We start from the raw sequence: 11,970 nt of genomic DNA, 5'->3' as shown, positions 1-11,970 counted from the left end.
GACTGACTCACCTGTCTGACCCTCCTGCACAGCACCTGCATTCATAACACACACAGCGTTACAGCGCACACACACACACACACACACACACAGTACAAACACATGAAGGACTGGAGCAGCAGTCTGTGTAACACTCACACTCGCCATAATGTGTGCACAGCTTCACCTCACTGCTACCTGCAACAAACAAACACATACAACACTATTTTCAAAGACTTTAAAGAACAAACAGAATAATTAACAATAATGAACTATTACAACAATAACTTACATAAAGTCCAATATAAAGTGTTATGTAACGTTACATAACTATAAATAAAAATATACATGTACAAAAATCATGTTTGGTTTTTTTAATTAAGGTTTCTCACAGTAGACAAGTATTATTTGAGCCAGTGTTTCTATCTGTTACATTATATCAAACAACATTGTATTAAAAAAACAAAACGGCACTCGTTTTCTAGACTAACGTAACGTTAAATAAAACTAAAAAGAAGTTAAATGTCCAAATCTGTCATATGCACATTAATATGTGTACAAATGATCATGGCAGTGGTATATTATGTTTTTCTTTAAGGCATAAATCATCTTTTAATCAGCTCAAACCCACACAAACACTCCACTGTGATGATCCTCTCACTTTAACTTCACACACGATTAAAGACGACACAAAACGCGACTCGACATGTTCTTCTGGTATTATAGAGCTACATGACACGGGTTTAATCGCGATTTGTCGTTATATTTAAAGTGTTTTATAAGGTAAAGCACTGCGTGTTCTCCACTTACTCACCCAGTTTGTCTTTCACAAGGTTCTGCTGGATCACGTTCGCACGCCGAGCGTCATGACGTCACGACGGAGCGCCGCAGAGCGCAAAAGCCGTGAAGAAATGTAACGTAAATGTTGAGTGATTAAATAAAAAGGACAAAATAAAGGCCGCGAAACCGTTAAAATAAATAACCAAATAAATATTATTTTAAATGTTAACAATTCGTCACATACACAATTATACAATTATACAGAGCATATATAATCGTCTCTTGCTGTCTCTTCCTGAAGTCCACAATCAGCTCTAGTTTTGCTCACACTCAGAGAGAGACAATTGTCCTGGCACCATGATGTTAATTTCTCTACCTCATCCAAGTATGTTGTCTCATTATTGTTGTGAATGAGGCCCAGAACCACAGCATCATCAGCAAATTTGATAATAGCTGTGGGAAGACACACAGTCATGTGTGTAGAGAGAGTAGAGCAGGGGACCCAGGACAGAGCCCTGTGGGGCTCCTACGTCCAGGGTGATGGAGCTGGAGGTGAACTGGCCTACTTTCACAGCTTGAGGTCTGCCGGTGAGGAAGTCTTGAATTCAGTTGCATAGTGAAGAATTCAGGCCGAGGTCCATGAGTTTAGAAGCCAGCTTGATGGAGACTATAGTATTGAAAGCTGAGCTATAATCGATGAATAGCAGCCTTACATAGTTCCTGTTATTGCTGTCAATGTGTGAGAGAAGAGTGCAGGATGTGAGAGATGGCATCTTCAGTGGATCTGTTGGGGTGATAGGCAAACTGAAGAGGGTCCAAAGTATCCGGGATGGAGGAGCAAATGTTGTTCTTTATAAGTTTCTCAAAAACCTTCATGACTGTTGACGTGAGGGCAACCAGACGATAGTCATTCAGACAAGAGGGGTTCTTGTTCTTAGGCACAGGGATGATGACAGATTTCTTAAAGGAGGTGGGAACCACCGAGGTAGCAAGAGACTCATTAAAAATAGATGTAAACAAACCAGCGAGCTGATCAGCACATAATAACAATAACACGTTAAAAGATAGATATGTTATTATTTATATATGTATTTAACTGAAATATGTACTGTTACTATATATTAAACATTTAACGTTAAACAAAATATATTAATAAATCTAATAAAAATATATCAGTACAGAAAAACAATATTACACATATATAACTTATGAAATGGAAAATATACTATAGGTTTAATTTAATAATTCATGTTGACTACTAGTAGTAGTACTGTAGACCAATGATATGATAGAAAGTACAATAAAAGTATTTTTATTTACGTTTATATTATGGAGGGCTAAATAACTCAAAATTAAATCACTAAATAAATGTTGAAATATATAAGTAAATCGTTAAATACATAAATAAATAAATATTAATTAGTTTATTTATTTATTCATTATTATTTCATTATCCGTTATTAATTTCCTCTGTCAGTCTTCAGCGGTCATTATGAAATCACGCATGCGTTGACAGGCAACGTCCTCTTGGTGTCAGCAACAGCGAAGCAAACGCTTGCTATTCTGCAGCTGTGCCACTGATCTATAAAAGAGAATATTATTATACAGATCAGTGAGCTCTGCTTTTTATGGCACTATAAGAAATCACAGACAAAAACAGCAAGAAACAACAAAGAGCAAAGGAGAAAGAGAAAGCAGTGGCAAGGTTATAAAAGAGCGGGAAGCTGTCATGAGGTGACCGTCGCTGCACAGGAAGGTTAGACGGGGCGAATGTGTCAGCAGGCCAGAAAAAGCCTGTTTGAGGGGCAGCGCTTCCCCCTGAAGACTGACGCGTCCTCACGACGCAGTGAGTGAGCGAGGTTTGTGCCAGAGGCTTTTACTCTCTCAGATATTCACTCCCGCATCTGCATCACTAGCGGCCCGCCATCTGGCATGTGGACGCAGGGATGAACAGGCCAGCAGGTCTTGGGTGGGTCACACGGGAGCAAGGTTGCCAGGTCTTCACAAAAACAAAAACCGCACAATTGGTGCTCAAACCAAAGCCACTAGAAGGCAACCCTGCAACTATTGGCCAAAAAAGCGTAACGGTTAATGCACACCGAGTCTGAAATTTTCACACATTAAAAAATAAATTTGACCTCATGTTGTGTCAATCACGCTGCCTCCAAAACTTTCGTCTATCATATATAAAAAAAAAAAAAAAAAAAAAATCAGATAGGGGTTTTTCGCATCCGTAGCATTAGCAAGCATTTTCAGAGGTGTTTTGACAACTCAGAGCCAAGCGAAAGACAAAATTGTATGCTGGTTTCACTGCCTGGCGAGACCCTTTCCGATGCCACAGTTTGGTGCTTGTGTTCACCTTAGATACACTGCCAGACTCTATTCAGGAACATTGGTTCACGGTTAGTCTTCTGTTACATATGACAATCTCTGCATTAGGTAAACTTTGAATCGCTCGGGATAATCCCACAACCCTTGATGAGGTGGAACTCCCCTTCATCTCTACGCAATCTCTGCATTAGATTGACCCAATATTTCCTTTCTTTTTCTCTTTATTATAAGAGAGAGAACATCAAAATCATCCTCACTGCTTGAAGACTCCATTTTGAATTGTTTTGCTCATTTTTCATGACGGAATAATTAATACGCATCGGACTCTGTGCGACAGCCTATCAGCTAATCATCAACATGTTTTACACTAAACAATAATTTTGGATTGAACATTTTTTAGTTTTAAAAGAGATGTCACTGACTTTTTGCGACAGGTGGGACTCAGTTTACTGCACTTCTCATTTATTCCTATGGGACTGAGTGGCTGCATCCGAAAACTTAGGCAGCTGACTTGCTGCCGTATATAGGATATATCTATGCTGCCTTTAAAAATCGGCCAAATGAAGGCATCTCAGGAGACAGGAACTGAAGCTAACATTGAATTCAGATGTGCCTTGATGCCTTCCTACCTTGGAATGCGTCCTCAGAAGGCAGCATTTTTCAGTTTTCGGATGCAGCCAGTGTCGCACAACTTTGACTGAAATACAATGACGTCTTGGATTTAAGGGACACGCGCACGCGGCAGCCATTGTACGTCAGTAAGACCACAAGTGCACATGAAGTGTTCTATATGGGACAGGGCCAGTGTTGAGGAAAAACCGCAGACTTGGCAACACTGCGTGACGGGAGCGCGCCGCGTCCTGCTGCGTGACCATCGCCCAGCAGCGCACGAGCACAGGGAAGCGTTTGTGAATTTACATACATTCACTAGAAACTTCAAATGAGCTTAGAAACTAATTTTTAAAACATATGCACGTTGAAATCATATTTACAATTAGCAAACAAGTTGTTTTGAAGAGTTTTAATTGATCCAGTCAAACGAAATGCTGTATTAACTTTATTTGGGCATAAAATCATGAGCAAGTAATGATGAAATTATAATACAATCTGACATCTACATTTTTTAAAATCATAATTATATTAATTTTTAGTTTTGGTAGTTAACTATTCTTAAGGAAATGTGGGTGCAAAACTCACAACACAATGTGCCGGTAATGGTTGCCAGGATGTTGCTGTGTGGTTGCTGGTGTTTTGAGTTGTTTTAAGTGTGTTGCTATGTGGTTGCTAGGGTATTCTCAAGGGTTTCAGTTGCTATGTGGTTCCTAAGGTGTTTTAAGTGGTTATAGGTGTGTTATGTGGTTGCTAAGGTGTTATGACTGGTTTCAGTTGTGTTGCTATGTGGTTTTAAAGGTGTTTTGAGTGGTTTTAAGTGTGCTGTTGCTATGTGGTTGCTAGGGTGATGGGTGGTTGCAAGCAAGACTTAATGCAATGCAGAGACTTCAGGGGACACTTTTGAACCCGATGATTCAATGAATCGTGCAATGAAACTAAATTCTCCAAAATGAATCTGGAACGCCAACTTCTATCATCCATGGGCTTTTCAACAAAAAGAAATGATTACAAAAGATGTACCAAGGCCAGTTGTTTCAAAGCCAAAAATATGAGTGATATAAACAGGAGTGTGTGGAAGCACCCAAATTCAGAGCTGTCCCCTGCTGTGCTCGAGTTGTAGAAAATGCGACATGGATGCGGTGCTGGTTCAAATCTGAATCCTGTTCAGAATCTTAATTACTTGGCATTTGTCTGTGGCAGATATTAAACTGTATATGATTATATCTTCCTTCTCATTACACTAGAAACTGGAGTCCGAAGGACATTTTTAAGATGTGGGACACACAGTATGTAAAACAAATAACGGATTTAGCTGCTTCTGTGTGCCAAAAAAAAAAAAAAGGAATAGGACATAACAGACATACATACAGACATACTTCCTCCTCCTTGGTCCATTCTCGTTTGTAATAGCCATGTAATCAAAATCAAATCAATGCTTGATGGATAGCATTCAAATGCCCACATTCTCCACCACAATTATCAGATTTTATGCAAAAATATGTCACAGAACGGTGGTAAAATTGGCATTTATCATTTCCATTTATGTTTTCTTTTTCCCACATTCTGTTTTTTTCCATTTAAATTTTTCTGAATTGTTTTTTTTTGTTTGTTTAGTTTTTTCTAAACTCTGTTTTAATGGTTAAATTAATTTTTTTTAATCAAAAAGCACGACTAATTAATTAAAATCATGAAACTTGCAATATTAAACAGCAATTTATTAAAAGTTTAGCAAAAATTACATTTTAAGGCCCTATGAAATATGTTTTATTTTTCTGCTAAATAAATTCTGGTAAATATTATTTTAAAAATAATGTTTTAATAATAATTTTAGTAGTAGTAATAGTAGTAGTATCATTACATTAGGTAATATTTCTGGCACAGTTTCTTCAAGTTAAACCAAACTTTTATTTTGACCTTTAGGTTTCTGTTTGTATATAATATGAAGATAGTTTTATTCAAAATAAATGGTAAAATGCTCAGGAAGTGACTCTCAGAGCGGTTCTAGAGATTATGTTTATGTGTTCATATTTTGAGGCGGTAGAGGCTGAAAACACCGCGAGCGTCATGTGTGCTTCAGTATGTGTGTAGTAAATGAAACAGTGTGTCTGCGCCATTCATTCATACAGAGGCACGCACAACATGCAGGATTCATATTTAAATGGTATTTTTGCAGCTTAATATTCACAGACACTAGCTCATATCACGTTTTTATTTAAGTGTACTGACCTACTTTTGATTTAACAATCCAAAATGTGGCAAATTCCACGACATTCCCCATTATACTGCAAATTCGTTTTTGTGATTGGATTCTGCGATTCTGTCCGCATCGATGAAATCATAGGGCCCTATCTATGCACATTACAGTAATAACATGGGTGTTTAGCACATCCATTTTCAGAACGGCGCATGTATTGAGGTCACTCTCATAGTTTAGACTTCAAACTCCTCGTATTTCCGGTCCTTAGCAGAAACGTACGAGTCAGAACTGAGCCTTTTATTGCTGCGCTGTCAAGCTCAGAGAGCCCCAGTGCCAAAAATCAGCACTTTTCCAGGGCAGTTTCATTTTTCGTCCTCGCTCTCTTTCTCTCTCCGGAGAGATGGTAGGGGGCTGTTGGAGCCTCATTAACTTGCCTGATTTGATTTTGCAGCTCTCAGAGGAGCGCGATGGTCGCTCGCTGAGAGAACTGACTGCATCTGTCACCTAAAACTCATAAGCGCCGCGGAGCTGCTAGAGAACTTTGGGACAAGCCTGATGTTGGTTTCACAAGGCTAAAAAACCAACTTTCCATGTCATAACAAGTAAACAACGCAATTGTAATTCCTATTCGCCCCATGCAAATAAAAGTGTAACCACAGCTGGTCTTTGAACCAAAGCTGACTGACAGGAAACGAGTCTTTACTATAATCTTTCCCCTCAGCAACATGTTTTCCACACCCTGACTTGTTTAACCCTTGACAAGACACTCAATGCTCTCGGGGAGATTTAGTAGGTGTTTGTGTGAAGTTCGTTGAACTGGTTGAAGGTTTGCAGCTGACAAAAGTTTACATGTTTGCAATCTGGTCACCTCAGGTTATCTGATGACACACTGGCTTAAAAGACAACATTTTTGGATTCAACTCTTCCAAGTTATTCTTCTGTAAAAGCATGGTATAGAATTGTGAGGAATTCAATTATTCCAGTTCTAATAATGAAAAAATGCAAATAATTTATGTAGCTTATATTTTTTTTTAACAAGTCTTGTGAAACTTGATTTTTTAATCAAAATATGATAAAACTCGATGATAGAACTCACTATAATGTGCATGTTTAATTACATAACGGCATATTATGAATAACTAATTTAAGTCTCGCAGGCAATTAATACAACATAAAAGCAAATTTAAATTTTGATTCACTAAAAATAACCAGTTCATGAGAGTGCTTCATTCAGAATCAGATTATTTTAGAAATAGAAATTATTTTTTGCGCTTTATGTTTTGAGTTACTAAAAAGAACCAGTTCATAAAACTGATTCATTCAAAATCAGATTTCATTGATCACGCTTCACGCTCTGATTCACTAAAAAGAACTGGTTCATAAGAGTGCTTTGTTCGGGAATCATACTACACTGGTTGCACTATGCAATTAACTAAAGAGACAACTCATAAGAGTCATTTTGTTCGGGATCTGGAGTACACTGGTTGAGCTGTTTATTTTTGATTTACAAAATTGGCTCAGAAGATGAATTTGTTCAGAATTAAACTACATTGGTCACGCTATATGTTTTTGATTCATTAAAAACATTTAATTTATAAGAGTCATTCGTTCAGGAGCTGAACAAAACTAGTTGAGCTGCATCTTTTTGATTCACTAAAATAACAGTTTCATGAGAATGATTTGTTTGTGAATCAAACTATATTGGTTGTGCTATGTGATTCACTAAAGAGATGACTCATAAGAGTCATTTAGTCTGGGATCTGGACTAGTCACGCGGTTTATTTTTAATTAACAAAATTGGCTCAAAAGATGAATTCATTCAGAACTGAACTACACTGGTTGTGCTTTATGTTTTTGATTCAATAAAAAGAATTGACTCACAAGAGTCATTCGTTCTTGAGTTGGACTACAGTAGCTGCGCTGCATCTTTTTGATTCACCAATAATAACTGGTAGCCTACATAAGAGTGAATTATTCAGGAATCGGACTACACTGGTCACACTATGTGATTCACTAAAGAGATGACTCATAAGAGTGATTCATTCAGGATCTGGTCTACACTGGTTGCACTGTTTGTTTTTGATTTACCAAACCGGCTCAGAAGACAGATTTATTAAGAATTGAATTACACTTTTTGATTAATTAAAAAGATTCATAAGATTCATAATTCGTTCGGGGGTTGGACTCCGCTGCATCATTAAAAAGAACCAGTTCATAAGAGTGATTCATTCAAAAATCTACACTGGTCGTGCTATATGTATGTGATTCACTAAAAAGAGCCAACCCATAAGAGTAATTTCATTCGGGATCCAGACTGTACTGCTTGTGCTGCTTGTGCTGTATATTTCTGATTCAAAACTGGTTTAAAAGATGGATTTGATCAGAATTGAGCGACACTAGCTGTGCTGCTGCATTCACTAAAAAGACAGTTTCATAAGAGTGATTTGTTCAGGAATTGAATTGCACTGGTTGCACTGTAAGTGTGATTCACAAAAAATTGCAGACTCATAAGAGTCATTTCATTTAGTACTGGTCGCACTGTATATTTCTGATTTACAAAACAGGTTCAAAAGATGTATTCCTTTGAAATTGGACTATACTGATCACACAAAAAAAATAAGAACCAGAGTTGTTCATTCAGGAATCAAACTGCACTATGCTCACTATTTCGTGCTGTAGATTTAGAAGTGGTGTCACATCACTGCTGAATGCAGAAAACTCGTTCACAGTATTTTAGTATGAGTAAACACCATTGAAAACATTATAAAAGAGTGTTTTTTTCTCTCAGTATAAACAGCCTAGGCAAATAACCCCACATAACACAATTCTATGCTACTCAGGACTTTACACTTTCTGTGGAAAAAAAGTGCTGTCAGTTCAATTTGTGCAGAGTGCCGCGTATCTGCTCCAGGGGTTGTCAGTTCAGCGGTACCCAGAAGACCCCTCTCTGTCCCGGGGAACACAGCTCTCTGATCTGTGTGGGTTTGTTCTTCCCTCTGCTTTGATTCCGGAAGAAAAGAAGTGAGTATTTAATTTGAATACAGAATAACAGTGAGGAACAGAAGAGATATATAATGTGAGAGGAGGTGGGGAAGAGCGAGAGAACTTTGAAAGGAAATAGTTTGCATATAATTATGACTGATTCACTACCCTCATTCTGAAAGTGGTTACAAAGTGTTGACATTTTGTTGTTAACTCTGTCCAATGCAGCAAAAACTTATTTAGAAAGAGGAAATGAAAGGAACAGAAACCCCAAAATGAAAATTTATTCAACTCATGCAGTGCATATACTGCATTATTATTCTGCTGTCACCTGCTTTCTGCTCTAATCACAAGTTTTCCTATGTGCTGGCAGGTTTGTGTGTGTACATCTGTATGTGTGTGTGTGTGTTTGTGTGTGTGTGGCAGAACTGCCGTGAGCCAGATCTCTACCTCTCGCTTTCCACACACACACACACATGTAGAGATGTGTTGAGGGAAAGAGAGCAGAACGGTGACATTTTTTAAGGCTGAAATCATTGTCACACTAAAGCATTCTGTCACTTTATGTCACACCAGCACAGAACGAGAGCTAGACTGCAGAGAATAAATTGTTTTTCACAGATGGACGTTTACAAGGTTAGCCAGAACAAGAGCAACAGAAATAAACTATCATGGACTCACAAATGCTACTATGTGACATGTAGGAATGCCTGCACATTTTTGACATAATTTAAGCCACAGTCAGTACACTTGTTTGTACTTTGTTCCACATAATGTTAATTATTCACTTTAACGGTTTTTGTTTGCTCTTTGTTTGAATTTGCTGATTGGTTCACCCCATCAAATACGTAAAGCTAATATCTTGAATTTAAAGATGGATGGGTCTATTATGGAGTTTCAAGCAAAATTAAAAAATCTGGGGGTGATATTTGATTCAAACTTAACTTTTGATCCTCATGTTCAGAACATGGTTAAAGTATCATTTTTTCACCTTAGAAACATTGCAAGACTACGTCCCATGTTGTCTTTTTCAGTGGCTGAAAAACTGATCAATACGTTTGTCTTTTCTCGAATAGACTACTGTAATGCTTTGCTCGCGGGGGTCTCGAAATCTACTTTAGGCAGATTGCAGTATGTTCAAAACGCAGCTCCCAGAGTCCTGACAAGTTCCAGGACAAGTGAGCACATCTCTCCAGTCTTGGAGTCCTTGCACTGGCTTCTGGTCAGGTTTCACATTGATTTTAAAATTCTTATGCTTACCTACAAGGCCCTGCATGGTTTAGCTCCAGAATATCTGACTGAACTTTTAACTGTCTACACCCCAATGCACAATCTTCGTTCATCGGATTCTGGCTTTTTAACTATTCCTGTAACTCGTTTACGCTCTATGGGTGACCGGGCCTTCTCTTCTGTGGCTCCTAAACTCTGGAACTCTCTTCCTACTGAAATCAGACAGGCTGAATCCCTTAGTATTTTTAAATGTTCTCTTTAAACGTATTTTTTCCAGTTAGCATATATGTGATATGTTTCCCTGATGGTCAATCTCAATGTATTTTTATTTGTTTTTTATTGATTCTTCTTTTATATGCCTTGGTAAAGCGCTTTGAGATGTAACTTTTAAAGGCGCTATAGAAAAATAAAGTTTATTTATTATTTATTTATAATAGTAAATTTGCAAGCAAAACGTTAAATATTTGCTCCAGGAATGTTTGTTTGTATTTTATAAATTGTACAGAGAGAATTCGAACAAACAAAACACTTAATATGTTTTAACAATGTCTGTACTTCGTTCAGTGTCTCACTGCAATTTAATAAGTTCATTTTGCCAGCTCAATTTGCTAATAAAATGCTAAATATCTGAGCTTACGTTTAATTTAGCATTCGATTCGTCACTTTGCAAAACAACTAAATATCAGCTTTAGCAATTTTTGTTTGCTCTTTGTTCGGCTTGCCAATTCAATTTACAAAAACAAAACACTAGAAATTCGCTTTAAAAAAATTTATTTTTTGACTTCTCACCACTATTTCCAAACAAAATGCTTTAATTTTTTTTTTTTGTACTTCGCTTGACCTCTCAACAGAATACAAAAAAAAAACACAAATATCCACTTTTACAATATTTGTTAGAAATGTGCATTTGTAAAAAAAAAAAAAAAATATATATATATATATATATTTTCCTTTAGCAAAAAAATTTGTTTGCACTTTATTCGACTTGCCAATAGAATTTGCAAACAAAGCACTACTGTATATATCCACTATAAAAACATTTGGTTATTATAATTTTTTGGACTTCTTCCAACTATTTGCAAATAAAATGCTAAGTATCTGCCTTAACAACATCAGTTTGTACTTCGCTTCACTTCTCAAGAGATATTGCAAGCAAAAAATAAAAAAATAAAAAATACTAAGTGTTTGCAGTAACACTTAAAGCCTTTATGTATAATGCATTATAAAGGTATTCATAATGGACATTGTAATGCATTATATCTTTTCATAAATTATTGCAACCGAACTTAAAATGCATTATTATATTTTACGGTTTGTTTGTCCTGTGTTTTTTAATGCATTATACTTTTATAAATGAATAGATTATAATTTTGGTTACAATTATTCATGAGATCATATGATGCATTATAAGGTGTATTTCAAGGCATAATTAATGCATTAAAACTACTTTTATAATGCATTATACAGTATATAACTGTTTTAAGTGTTACCGTATCCGCTGTAACAATATTAGAAATCCGTGCATTTTTAAATACACAACACACAGTTCACATAGAGAAGTTGCTGTGATAATAATAAGCAAGTACTGCATAATTTGAATAGTACCAAAAGCATAAAGCAGAATCCAGGGGGCAATCATATTCTGTGTTTGTGTGAGGGGTTTGATGCAGGCTTTGAGTTTGGTAGGGGAGGCAAGCCTTGTTTACCTGAGGGAAATTCAGACGGTGAAACTCTAACCCAGACACACTATGCAGCTGATGGCAGTGCTACTGTTAAAACACTCACACACACACAACCGCTTTAACCTCCCCTCTCAACATGCATCACGCACACACACGTTTCTAGGGTCCTAACCTGCC

General features: G+C 36.9%; 1 long non-coding RNA gene across 1 annotated transcript; it reads right to left on the bottom strand.

Moving 5' to 3' along the window:
- On the bottom strand, positions 1-922 carry LOC122144969. Its single transcript, XR_006160001.1, has 3 exons — positions 794-922; positions 139-177; positions 1-35 (listed from the first exon to the last, which is right to left on the bottom strand). It is a non-coding gene; the product is annotated as an uncharacterized LOC122144969 (long non-coding RNA).
- Between the last annotated feature and the right edge of the window lie 11,048 nt (positions 923-11,970).

Source organism: Cyprinus carpio, unplaced genomic scaffold, assembly GCF_018340385.1.
Source record: "Cyprinus carpio isolate SPL01 unplaced genomic scaffold, ASM1834038v1 S000006810, whole genome shotgun sequence".
In the NCBI taxonomy this organism is placed as follows: Eukaryota; Metazoa; Chordata; class Actinopteri; order Cypriniformes; family Cyprinidae; genus Cyprinus; species Cyprinus carpio.
This window is presented reverse-complemented; position numbering and strand designations above follow the sequence as displayed.